Consider the following 14,028-nt stretch of genomic DNA (forward strand, 5'->3'; position numbering starts at 1 on the left):
TGGGAGCAAATAACAGTTCTTTATTAGGGAAGAAAATAAAAAGGTAAAATAAATAATGCAGTGAACCAAACCAACACTGACAGAGTCAGAATACAACCTGACACCCTGTTGGTCAGGGTGCTGGAGGCAATCCAACTGGGAATTATGGCTGTAGTCCTCCTGGAGTGGCAGGTGTGGTTCTGTTGGAGCAGTGATCCTAGAAAAGGGTGCAGTCTTCCTCTGAAGAGGCAGTGGAAGAGGCAGCTGTTCCTCTGGAAAATTTAGTGGAGAAAAAGCCGTGCTGGTGCCCCAAAAACCCAGATTATATCCAGGTAGGAATGCTTGGCTCCTCCCTCTGGGCTCCCATCTCACAGTGGGATGTTACAGCTCTTATCAGTCACACAGTGACATTCAGTAGCCCATTATCAGCAGATCTCTGCCCTGAGAGAGGACTGGCTGTGGAGGAGAGAAGGAAAACTGCCCAATGAACAGAAGACAACTGCCGTAGAGATGGGAAATGGATCCATCCTGCCTTGCAGTCTGGGACACCTTTGTAGGACAGATGATTCTGCTGCAGCTCTCTTTCATTTCCTTCTGGGTGAACATCCCCTGTTTTGTGGCTGGGCAAAGTAAATAAAATCATTATTCAATCAAACTTGCCTGGATTTTTATTTTCCCTTTCTCCAGTGAGCCCTGGGGGCACTGGGAGGAGTCCAGGCAGGAGAAGGTCAGTGGGCTCCAGACCCCAGGCAGGATGATGGCCTTGGGGTCAGTGCCAAACCCACAAAGCAGAGCAGGGAGAGCACCAGCCAGGTGAGGATTTATCAGCCATCCCAGGCTAGTGCAGGTATTTTCCGCTGGACAAGTCTCTCCATCTGCTCCCAGAACAGCCCAGCCTGTGAATCCTGGTCCTGATACAAACCCCGGGTTCCTGGCTGCTTGCTGGAGGTAGCACATCCCAGAGTAACCAAATGCAAGGCAAGCAAGGATATTGCCCTTGGATCTCTCCTTTCCAGACAGGAAAACAAGTCCATGGTGATGTAACAAGAGGGTGACCGTAATTTGCCATTGAGCTCTATAAAAATGTGAGGAGAGATGGCTGCATTTTAATTAAGTCCTGGGAGCAGAAAGAACTGTACCTGGCTAGACTGCAGAGAGATGAACTCATTACTTCATCCACATCTCAGGCTCCTGCCTGTTTTCCTCTGCAACAGAACCATCATCTTGGGCTGCAGACAAGGGCTTTAAAAAGCAAATAATCCTTCCAAAAGAGCCAGGCCAGCACAGTTCCCACATGGCTGGACTGGGAGCCCTCAAGCAGCCACGTTTCTAGGGAGACTGATGGGCAAACACTCCCAAACCCAAAAGGGCAGAGCTCCCCAAAAAAGGGCGTCAGGAGGGAGCTCACTCCAGATTTTTCCAGACAGCTCCAGCAGCTGCCAGACTTTTCCATGGATAGCCCAGGTCGGATTTTCTGCTGAGGCACATCCCGGGCCTGAGCTGCCCTTTTCATCTCAGGAATGCACAGCTGTGAAAGTGAGGCCGGGCTTCCTCCTGCAGGATGTGGCTCCAGGAGTGGGGATTTGTGCCCAAGCCATGGAGGCCACGCTGGGATCACGTTCTGGGATCACATTCTGGGATCACATTTTGGGATCACATTTTGGAGTCACATTTTGGGATCATAATTTGGGGTCAAATTTTGGGGTCAAATTTTGGGGTCAAATTTTGGGGTCAAATTTTGGGGTCACATTTTTGGGATCACAACTTGGGGTCACATTCTGGGGTCACATTTTGAGATCATAATTTGGGTCAAATTTTGGGGTCAAATTTTGGGGTCACATTTTGGGATCACAATTTGGGATCACATTTTAGGGTCACATTTTGGGGTCACATTTTGGAGTCACATTTTGGGATCATAATTTGGAATCGCATTTTGGGGTCACATTTTTGGGATCACATTTTGGGGTCACATTCTGGGATCACATTTTGGGGTCACATTCTGGGGTCACATTTGGACTCAGGTTGCACAGGATGAGAGGGATGGGCAGGTGGGAGGTGCCCAGTTTCCTGTGGGGGGAAAAAAACCAGCAAAACACATCTCCTGTTTGAACAGCGAAGTAAAACCAACCTAAAGCCTCATTCTAGAAAGTTTTCAGGACCTAAAAAAAGGAAGAGCAGTCACCATCAGCCTCCTCTCCCCCAGAGGCAGCTGAGCAACCTTCCACAGTGGGAAACACTGTCAGATTCATTCAGACCCTCTGTGAACATCACTGTCCCTCTCACAGTCAGATTTGGTGACTCTGGGCTTGACAAAGACTCAGACATCTCTGTGCTGCCATTGCTCCTTGTATGATGAGGCTGAAGCAGGCAGATCTCATGCCCTGAGGTGCCAGCTGATAATCCCAGGTGCTGGGAGAAAATTCCGTGCTCCTCTTGCTGGCATCACACAGCCAGATCCACCAAGAACCCTCCCCAGCCAAATGTGCTTAATCCCCAGTGAAACATATCGAAATCCTTAAAGTTAAGCATTTTCTCTGTGTTTTTTCCCTCAGTATTTTTATTTTTAACTTAATAACTAATTACTTGAAGTCTGCAATGCAGACTTTTTTGTCTAATTACAAAATATTCCTTAAACTTATGAAGAAGAAGGAATAAGGTAAAGAATGATTAGTTTTTGTTTTAAAAGTTTTATTTTGTTTTATATACATTATTATATTTTAAAACTTTAAACTCTAAGTTTCCTACGTTGTGATATTATACACTTTTAATTACCTACACATTTTTAATTGTAGTATTATTAATCAATTTTGGACGTTTTTTTATGGTTTTAGGTTTTTTGGGAGTTAGAGTCAGTCAGCACAGAAACTTGTAAATTCTCAGCATTTAGAACTCTAACATTTTGTCAGAATTTTGTGGAGCAAGGCACAAAGGTGGCCCAGGATGGCCCAGCCTGGAGCAAAACACATTTCACAATCAGCTGACAAATCTGGGCAGTGGCACGGTCCTTGCAGGGTAAACAGGCCCTGGAAGCTGAGCACAGCTCTGGGAGCCTCAGGGGCTCAGCCCCACCCAGCCCTGCCAGGGCTCCCTGCCTTCCCCATCCTGCTGGGAAGAGTTCGGCTCCAGCCCCGTGGGCTGACCACAAACCCTGTCTGCAGGAAGAGATTTGTCCACAGAATTCACAGAATTCACAGAGTCACAGAATCACAGAATCACAAAATCACAGAATCACAGAATTCATAGAATCACAGAATCTCACAATCACAGAATCACAGAATTCACAGAGTCACCAGGTTGGAAGAGACCACCAAGATCATCGAGCCCAGCCCAGCCCCAGCACCCCAACCAAACCCTGGCACCCAGAGCCACATCCAGGTTTTGTTAAACACACCCAGGGGTGGTGACTGCACCACCTCCCCAGGCAGCCACTGCAGAACTTTATCTCCTTTTTGTAAAGCACTTTTTACAAAATACTTTTTCCTAATATCCAACCCATCTTTCCCTTGTGCCGCTGTCAAGGCAGGACAGGAATGAGAAGACTGATCAGAAGCTGCTCAGAGTAAAACTCTGGTTTGTTCAAAATACACCACTCCTTTATTCAGAGCTTCGTGAGGACCACTTCCATTGGTCCTGAACTTAAAACAACTCACTGCATTGGTGCAGAGTGCTTGATGCACAGTGATAGAACTTAACTATAAACAATGTGAAAAACAAGAGAGATAAAGAATTATTGACATTCTTCTCCAGCTCTTTCCCAGGCTTCTGCCTGGCTGGAAACCCTCTGTTTGTGTCTTTGACTGAATCTGAGACCCACACCCTTGGTGCAGCCTGAGGCTGTGTGCTCTGGTTCTGTCAGTTCCTGGAGAAAGAGCCCAGCCCAGCTGAGCACAGCCACCTTCCAGGAGCTGTGGAGAGTGCCAAGGTCACCCCTGGGTCTCCTTTTCCTCACAGGGTTTGTGTTCCCAGCCCCTCTCCAGCCTTGTTGCCTCCTCTGCTCAAACCCTCATTCACACTGCAGCCACAGCACACAGATCAGGCTTTTTGTCAAACAAATCCCATTCCAAGTGGCTGGCAGCACAGGGAAATCTGCCGTGGTGCTGCTCTGAAGGGTTTCCAGTTCACTGCAGCACTTTATAGCTGCAGTTGTTTCCATGAGCGAGTCCAAGAGAGGCTGTGAACAGGAAGGAATTAGGCACTCATGCAAAGAGCATTAAAGTCAAGGGGAATCTTTCCATTGACTCGAGAGGGTTTGGCTCCCAGCCCTGGATATCAGGGGCTGTTGTGGGGGATTTGGAGCAGGAAATGGGAGCAGGACTTTCCAGGTTTTCTCAGCATTTGTTATGGATTTTACACAGGAGGTCTCTGTGCTCATTTTCCTGCATGTAAATTAACAAGTGACTGTTCCTCCAAGGTGCACTGAGCATCCTGGGCACGTCCTCTGCCGTTCCTGGGATGGCAGAGCTAATACTGGATGGATGGCAGGAGCACATTCCTATGGAATTAAGATTTTTTTATGGGTCAGCTGCAGATGCATAACCCACATATGGTGTGTCAGTTCGAGTGGCAAAAATACCATGAACCCAAAGCTTCAGCAGATCTGAAAATCTTTTTAAACCCAACCTCAAATTCCCACTGGGGGTGAAGCCCCCACTGGCTTCATCCAGAGTCACTGATTCCAACCCTCCCTGCTCAGCCAAAGCTCTGCACAGGAGGATTCTGTCCTTTCATGGAGGCCAGGAACCTGCACCAAAGGACAGAAGAGCTGAGCTGCCTCCACTGATATAGCCATGATGCCTCAGGTTTTGGCTTTTCTATTTTTCAGATCCTGTGCTGCTTTAGTGTGTGGGTCTGGGCTCCACATGAGGGGATGCTGAGCTCTCTGCACAGAGCAGAGACAAAACAATTCCTGCTCCAGCTGGGCACCAAGGACAAATGATCCAAACCTCAGCCCAGGAGCACAAACAGCGTGGGCTGGAGAGAGAAAAACAAGCAGGGTGGGACTGATGGGCTGGAGCTGGAATGGGACAATGAACTCCAAGGTGCCAATGGAGCAGAACTGATCCCAGGGAGAGCCCCGGGAGCGCTCGTGCATTTTGGGACCATTTTGGGTCATTTGGGTGCAGCCCTGGCTGGGCTCTGGTGCTGCCCAAGGTGGATCCATGGAGGAGATCCTTTGGATAAATCCCTGCTTTGTTCTGGAGCTCTGTCCAGCCTCTGCTCCAGCTCAGCCTTCTCAAGGCATCAGGCAGAGCAACAGGGATCTGACCTGCACCTCTGGAAAATGATGTTTTCCAAGGAGTGTCTTCCCAGGCACCCAAAACTGCTGGCACAGGAGCCTCAACACCCTCCAGGAAACTTCAGACTCTCTCAAAATACACGTGAGACCCTGATTTCCTGCTCTGTGGAGCAGTGGTGCTCCTGTGGGCTGGCAGGAGAGCCGGTCAGGTGAGCTCAGTGCTGTGCCAGCTGCAGGTGCCTGCATGCCAGGGGAGGGGGCAACTGGCACCTGGGAGGTGCTGGGTCATTTTCTGCCTCAGCCACTCCCTCATTCCAGTGCTGGTAAAAGCAGGGAGGACATTTCTCCACCCCTCGTGCCATGGGAAAGGTCAGAGCACAGCTCCAGGAAGAGTGAAACGAGGAGGTTTTGAAGCTCTGCTTTCCCATCAGCCTGGGCTCTGGGTGCACAGGGGAAAATATTCAGGGCTTGGAATTGTGCTTCCCACTCCTCCTGGCCTGGGAGCAGAGCAAGGCTAAAGAGGAGGAATTATTCCATCCACAGGCTTAGGAAAACATCCTTAGTTTGGAACATCTTTAACTGTTCAGTGCACTTCCATGAGTTGAGGGACAGCTTGTGCTGGGATAATATTCCAGCAGCTCCCAAAATACAGCCTGGGAGCAAGGCTGGGGGAACTGGGACAGTGCTTTTTGGAAATGGGGGTGAAATCTGGGCAGTGCTTCCCCACCTCCAACTGGCCAGCCTGCAGGAGGTGGGGTGGCAAGGCCTCTGTCACTCAGGGAAGAAAAAGAGCATCAAATGATGCTTTAGAATCCCAGGCTGCATGTGGCAATGCAGGGAGCACAGCTGAGCTCTCCCTAAGTGGATTGAAAAGTGCCCAGGATCAGGGTGAGCACATTCCAGCTGCTGGGGAATCATCTCCCACTTCCAGCAATTCCCAGGGTGTCCCACAATCCAATAAAGCAGCTGAGGAGAGGAGCATCTGGTGGTGCTTGTCAGGCACAGGGAGATGAATCTGGGTAGCAAAGTGTCAGAATCTGAGGTATTGATGATTCCAAAATTGTGGAAAGTCTCTGTCTGTCAGCCCCGCTGCCAAAGCAGAAGCCAGAATTGGTCTGTGCTGGTTTCCAGGTTGTTTATTCTGTTTATCTCTCACATGTTCTGCTGCCCTGCCCAGCTCTGTCCTGCAGGGCAGCGTGTGGGGCTCTGCCCTCAGTGGGATGTGACAAACATTAAATACCAGAAACTCCCTGGGCTGCATTTACAAGAACGTGCCAATATCTGTCACCTACGTTGGACAGTGTGTCCCCAGCCTGAACCAACAGAAAAATGCCAACACCACAGTGAGACATGGAGGGCATGAAGAAGGAGAAAAAGGACAAGGCACACCCAATTTCCTTCATCTTGTCCCCTTTGGACCCCTCATCTAGAATCCTAAAATTTTACTTTTGCACCCGTGCCACACTTAATTATTACTTCTATCAAACCCTCAGAGCTGGTAATTCACCCTGTAAGATTGAAAACTCTTTTCCATGGGCAGAGATCACAGCCAGTGTCTCTGGGGGCTCTGTCCAGGGGGTTCCTGACCCTGCCAGGGTCCCAGACCTGCCAGGGCAGCCAGAGGGATTCCCAGGGTTCCCACAGTAAAGAAGTGTGATTTTTATCCCTTGAGTCATCATACCCATTTGGCACTGGGTGTGTGTGACTCCTCCTCCCTTGGAGGGAGATGAGCTGAGCATCCTTCCCCCAGCAGGGATGAGGAGCTGCTCCCTGCCCCTGCCCTTTCTCTGCTGATACAGACCCAGGTGCTGATCCCTCAGTGCCATCAGCACCCCCGGACACAAATCAACACTTCACACCCCCCAGCAGCACCTCCAGCCTGAGAAATCACTTGGTGAACCTTTCTCCCATCTCTGAACTCGTCCCCTCCAAGCTCCCAACCCTGGGAAAGGATCCACAGCTCCAGGTAAGAGAATCAAAGAGTCATGGAAGGGTTTGGGTTGGAAAATTCCTAAAAGATCACCTTAAACATCACCCTTGCCTGGCAAGGACATCTTCCAGGCTGCTCCAAGCCCTTCTAACCTGGCCTTGGGCACTTCCAGGGGCACTTCAGAGCTCTGAGAATTCAATCCCAGCCCCTCACCACCATCACAGGGAGAATTTATTCCTAATATCCCATCTAAATGTGATCTCTTTTAATTTGGGCCCATTCCCCCTTGTCCTGTCCCTACAATTCCTGAAGAAGAGTTCCTGCAGTCTCCTCTCCAAAAAAATCCACCTCAATTTCAGATTTAAAAGACAGGCAAAGTGGTGAAGCAGGGAAGGTTCCTTCCCACGTAAAGCAGCCAAAAAATAATCGGAGTGCAAAGGGAGCACTGTGGATTACACAAAACTGATCCCATCTAGTACAAACACGGCTGAACAGCTCCTTAAAAACACTCTATGGATGGTTCCTGAAAGTAATTGCCAGCAAATTTTATTTGTGGGAAAGCACAGCAGAGCTGAGCTATATTTAATAGTGGAAAGAAGATAAAGGTAATCTCCAAAGGTCTGAAAATGCAGACTCTGTGCTTGGATAAACTTGGGTACATCCTCATGCAGTAAATGCCAGCACAGCTCAGGGATGTTTTCCTCAGTGTGGGCAGCAATTCAGGGAATATTTGGTTTTCAGATCAGAAGCAGCCATTAAAGCATCTTTCCTGAGCCTCCCTTCACCACAAGGTGAAAGATTTCACCCAACAGCTGGAGAGGGCTGGAGGTTGGATAATTCAGAGCTTTGCAGTGAGTGATGCTCCCGGGGCAGGCCTGGCTGAGCTGCAGCCGTCCCCCTGCCAGGGCCCTTTCCCACAAGGGCTGCTTTTAATTCTTTAACAGACCAGCTCTGCTCCCATTTCCCTTCTCAGAGACTTCTCAGACAGCTCTGGGAACATGAGCTGAGGGAGAGCAGCAGGAGGAGAAGGCACTGAGCAAACACTGGGGACCCTCAGTGCCACCAAACATCGCCCACTGGGACCATGCACCCTGGCAGCTCCAGCAGCCACAGGGAGCCCCCCAAACCTCCCACCCCCTCAAATCCCCTGCCAGGAGCACTTCCAGAACCCTCCTTGGAGAATCTGCTCCTTCTTTCCATTCCATTTGCCTCTGGGGTTTTTCCTAAAGCACAGCTTTTTCTCCCCAAGCAGTTTTTCCTACAAAGCTCTGCAAAGAACCACGGCTGGCATCTCTCGTGGAGGCAGCATCCACTTAAAAAGCTCTGGGTGGCCCCAAAGTCACCCCAAACACTCCGAGTGCCACGGTGTTAGCGCTGAAATCATTGCACACGTCGATTTTTATGTAAATTGGTGCTCACTGTTTACTTCTGGCAAGATTAAAATGCTCAGCATCAGCTCTGGGTTTTCAGGGCTGTGAATTCAATTTGCAGAGGGCACCTGAGAGAGAGGGGGATGTTGTTTGGTTTTTTCCCTGGGAATTATTATTGTTTATTTAGAATATCTGAGAGGCTGGGAAGCCATCATTCTGGATCATAGCTTATGAAAAGACAAAGGTTATTTTAAAAAAATTGTATTTGGAGTCAAACTCACCTTATTCCTTTCAAGAAGCTGCTGCTTTTCTTCTTAAACCGTTAACTTTGACCCTTTCTGGGTTTAAAATCTGCCTGTTTGTGTCCCCAGCTCCTGGCCCGAATCCCCCTGCCAGTGCTGGTAGCACAGAGCTACAAGTCTGTCAACTCCAGAAAATGTGCTTTTAATGTTCCCACTGGGGCACATTAAAAATGGGTTTTAAAGTATGAATTTAATGACTTGGGATAAAATTGAGTTTGTGGACAATATCTGACTCAAAAAGTGTGTAAATATTTCATTTATTCATGCAGCGACAAATTAGATGAACGGAAGGGAAGGGAAGGGAAGGGAAGGGAAGGGAAGGGAAGGGAAGGGAAGGGAAGGGAAGGGAAGGGAAGGGAAGGGAAGGGAAGGGAAGGGAAGGGAAGGGAAGGGAAGGGAAGGGAAGGGAAGGGAAGGGAAGGGAAGGGAAGGGAAGGGAAGGGAAGGGAAGGGGCACTGAGTGCCATGTCCAGGCCTTCCTTGGGCACCCCCAGAGACTGGACTCCACCTCCTCCCTGGGCAGCCCCTTCCAATGCCTGACCACCCATTCCACAGAGAAATTCCTCCTGATGTTCAAGCTGAATCTCCTCTGGTGCAGCTCAAGGCCATTCCCTCTCGTCCTGCCCTTCCAGCATCCCCTCCTGCTCTGTAACCTTTCTGTCACTGTCAGCACCAGAAGCTGCTGGTGGGAGATCCCACCATGAGCAGAAGGGAAGGAATTCCCAGCCTCCCACTCTGGCCATGTCCAGCCCTTCCTCTCCACCGTCACCCACATCCCAGCAGGTTCCTGAACAACAACAGGGCTGTGGCCAAGCCCAGAGCTATTTTTGCACTGTTGATGCCCCTCGGAGCCTGTGCCAGCTCCCACAGGAGCATCCAGAATATAATGGGACAAGCTCAGGCCAGGCAAAGAAAGAGCTCAGTTGTCACCTTGTTTTCAAGGACATTCTGCAGCTTTCCCCTACTTAACTGTGTCTCCAGCTAAAGCCAAACAGTTGCCATATGAGCAAAAAATTCCAGCCCTCAGGAGATGTGGATCCTCAGGGATCCAGCAGAATAACAGCAACCTCAGCTGTAATTATTGCCCTGCAATCTGCATGTCATGAATAAATTGGGAATTCAGCAATAGCTGCAATCACCACTCACAGTCTGATGGGGAAGATGGGCAGCAATTGAGTGCTGGGTAAATATTCATTTTTGATCTTTCCCTGGCAACAGAGAACATTGTCCTGTGGAGGCGCCACACAACAAAAAGAGGGATGGAGGGCAGGGCCTGCCCTCTGCACCCCCCAAAACTTCTGCACCCATCAGCTGGGCTGGGGAGAAAGGTGGGTAAATTAAAAAATGAGAAAAAACTTTAACCACAACTAAAACTGAGGCTTTTCTCCTCCTGTTCTTTGAGCCATTTGGTTCACAGATGTTTTTAAGAGCTCTCAGAGTGTGGCAGTCAGAGCCAACAGGGCACCCATGCCATGACCAAGGGGAAAACTTGCTGTTCTGAGCTCAATTTTGGGTGCGTGGCCTGAATGTTCATCTTTTGTGCACTGAAATCACCAAAAATAGTGATTTGGAAACATCCAACGCACACAGCACAGTGCCAGGCTGGAGAGAACAAACACCCCTGGTACCCCCAGATCTGACGGAGAAGGTGATCACTTCCAGCTATCCAACAGATTTCTGCTCATCAGCTGCTTCCCTCTGTAATTTGTTTTTGATTCTGGAAGTGCTTGAGCCAGCTGGTGCCTTCCCTGAGCTTGATGCCTTGAGAAGGCTGAGCTGGAGCAGAGGCTGGACAGAGCTCCAGAATAAAGCAGGGATTTATCCAAAGGATCTCCTCCATGGATCCACCTTGGGCAGCACCAGAGCCCAGCCAGGGCTGCACCCAAATGACCCAAAATGGTCCCAAAATGCACGAGCGCTCCCGGGGCTCTCCCTGGGATCAGTTCTGCTCCATTGGCACCTTGGAGTTCATTGTCCCATTCCAGCTCCAGCCCATCAGTCCCACCCTGCTTGTTTTTCTCTCTCCAGCCCACGCTGTTTGTGCTCCTGGGCTGAGGTTTGGATCATTTGTCCTTGGTGTCCAGCTGGAGCAGGAATTGTTTTGTCTCCCTGCTCTGTGCAGAGAGCTCAGCATTCTCTCATGTGGAGCCCAGACATCTGAGAGGCTGGGAACCCATCATTCTGCATCACAGCTTATGAAAAGACAAAGGGTTTTTTAAAAAAATTAGATTTGGAGTCAAATTCACCTTATTCCTTTCAAGAAGCTGCCGCTTTTCTTTTTAAACCTTTAAAGAACACTAAAGCAGCACAAAAACTGAAAAATATAAAAATATAAAAACTAAACCTGAGGCATCAAGCTGAGGCAGCTGCAAATCCCATGAGGGAGGTGCAGACCAGCCTCTGAGACAATTTCCATGCCAGAGCCAGGATCCCACTTTGCTGAGCAGATTTGGGGCACAGGAGGAGTGAGGGGAGGTGAGCCCAGCACCCCTGCCAGTGCCAGCTCCCTCACCCCTGTGAGCCCCACCTGTCCCTCTGCCACCCCTCTGGGACCTCCAGAGATGGCTCAGGGTGACCCAGGGGAACACCTGGAGCAGCAGAAAGCCAGGAGACAATTCCAGCAGCTTGCAGGGGCAGCTGGGCCTTCTCTCACTGCCAATTAAAGAGTTTCCTTGACAGTGTCTTATATAAATATTAGACATCCCCACACGCCAACAGCTCCACCAGGCAGGACACAAATGACAAGGGCTCCTCAGCTCTGTGCTTCTCACCATCACAGGAGCCCAGCTACCACGGGCAGCATGAAAAATCCTTCTCTGTGGTTAATGCACACAGCAAATGAGCAAAGGCACCTCGTGGCATTTGCCTCTGGATGAGCAGCAAGGGCAGGGGATGAAAAACACAAGGACAAGCACAGCCCCCCAAGAGCCCTTGTAGCTCACTGCAGAAATGGGATGCTCTGGAAATGGCTCGAGCTCCAGCAGAATCCATGTGTGAACACGAGCTGAGTGGAATAATTCACTGTGCACTGACTTTCACCACGGGCCCCGGGATTCAAATCCATGTTCTTTCCAAATGACTGTAATTTCCAGCCCATCTCCTGTGATGAGGAACACAGCCAGCCTGAAATTCCCCCACGGTGCTTGAATAAATACATTAACCTGAGATATAATTTACTAAGACTTAAATGTGAGCTCAGGAAGATCTATTTCTGCTGCAGGAGCTTGTGCTAAAATTGGCGCCAGCTCTCTCCAAGGCTTTCTCCATCCAGCACGTTGGGCTTGGGGGGAGAAGTCTACCTGTGTCCTTCTCCATGGACTGCAGAGACTTGAAAATGTGGAGAGAAGCAAGGTCAGAGATGTTTCCCACTCCTGGAGGTGCCAGGAGAGGAGAACAGGGATTAAAGACCAGGACCTGCAGCCCAGGTTCACCCTCATTGGTGGCAAAGGGTCAATAAGGAAGTCAAAGAAGGACAGAGCTGAAAACCAGCTGAATTTTCTGCTGGTAAGAGAGCTCTCCTTCTGAGTCCCATTAAAACTATCCTGACTATTTTCTTGCTTCAAAATATATCTCCAGCATTGCAGGGAGTTCCCTGGTGTGAAATGAGATGAACCAAGCAGAACTGAGCCCTACAGCATCACTGGAGAGCAGCTTCAGCCCAAGATCCTTGCTCTGCCACAGGAATTCATGTTTAAAATTCTGGGGGGAATTTTACACAGAGATATTTGAACCTGTACGAGGTCCCAGAACCACAATTCCATTTAAATTTGATCTGGACATAGGATTGTGCTGAAAACAGATAGAGAACACTCCCAGCTCAACAGGAATTCTGTTACTGCAGGGGATTCACAGGTTCTCCTTGGTCTATGTTCTAAATCCTCAGCATTGGTGCTGCTTTCCAATGAAGTGAGCAAACAGGCAGCAAAGTTGGTGAGCAGTTAAGGTCTAAATGGTTTGGTGGTGAGAAAGGCAGAGGAGGTGGCAGTGATGAGTCTGGGCGTGATCACCCCCATCCTGCAGCCACATCCAGCCTGGCACCCTCAGCACTGGAGCTGCTCTCTTGGGGTCCTTCCCAGCTTCTCCTTTTTTCTTTTTCTTTTTTTTTTTTGTCATTTCCTTTCTTACTAAATGCCAGATTTATTGCAGGATAAGCTGTTGTACAAACCCCGACATGAGCACTGTGTTCCAAAATCATTACTTTTATTACCCAATCCTCTGTGCACAGAGACAACCCCCCAGAAGAGTTATTGCCACCACTTCTGTGGCCAGCACAGAGCCAAGGCTAAGGTGACCCTGGTGACAGCCGAGATTAACAGGGGTAGGAAAGGGAAAAACAAACACACACACTAAAAAAAAAAACTCTGGAAAAGCTGAGCAGGGCAGTGGTATCCCAAAAACTGCCTGGGAAGTGGAAGGATCTTCCCCTCTGGCTGACATTGTGCTCACACACACCTGACCACTCTGCAGTTTCCTTTTGACCACCCCAGTTTCTGTGTTAATTAACGATTTCCACTCTGGGCTGAGGATGAAAGGGCTTTTTCTTTAGAGGATTTGCTTTTCAGGACAAAGGTGTCCCAACATCCATCACAGCCTACCTGCCCCAAAACTGGAGACTGGCTCTTTTCTTCTGTGGTCTGGATGAAGAGGTGCTGGGCTGAGAGCTGGAAGTTTGGGATCCATCTGTGATTTTCCCATCACTGGAAGGAAGCACAAAGCCCTTCATTTTCTCTGGTTTGTACACAATCCTTGTCCCATCCGCTGTCAAGATTTTAGATTATTATACAGGGAGTCCCACCCCAGCCCTCAGTGGTTTTACTGAGAAACTGGTGAGCAGAGGATTCGTTTCAGGGTTTGGAAAATGTTACAGCAGCTTCAGAGAGAGGCTCAAACCTCTGCCCTGGGTTTGGGGCCTGGCCCAGCCAACAGCAAAAGGAACATCTGTGCCTTTTCCCAGCCCTTCTGCCTGCTAACAATAAACAAATAAAATAATAAGAGCTCCTCTCTTCAAAAGCCATTAAAATAAAATAAAAACCCTCTGCAAACAATCTGCGTTTTATCTTCTTAATGGCCCCAAAGCCTCCACTTGTCTACAAAAACAATTTCACTCAGCAAGGGTTGAGGAATATTCCTTTCAAATGGTGCACCAGATGTCCCACGGAGACCACTACACAGTTAACTACCAATAAAGGCAATTCCACAAACGCAACACTC

The 14,028-nt window shown here is 49.2% G+C and overlaps 1 long non-coding RNA gene across 1 annotated transcript in view; it reads right to left on the reverse strand.

Moving 5' to 3' along the window:
- Nucleotides 1-14,028, reverse strand: part of LOC116184262 (uncharacterized) — a 25,155-nt gene continuing 11,127 nt past the window's right edge. The window contains exons 2-3 of the long non-coding RNA XR_014949293.1: nucleotides 11,064-13,514; nucleotides 1-599 (exon numbers count right to left, since the gene is read on the reverse strand). This is a non-coding gene — a long non-coding RNA (uncharacterized LOC116184262). The remainder of the gene's footprint in view (nucleotides 600-11,063; nucleotides 13,515-14,028) is intronic.

Source organism: Lonchura striata, chromosome 18, assembly GCF_050655825.1.
Source record: "Lonchura striata isolate lonStrDom1 chromosome 18, ASM5065582v1, whole genome shotgun sequence".
NCBI lineage: Eukaryota > Metazoa > Chordata > Aves > Passeriformes > Estrildidae > Lonchura > Lonchura striata.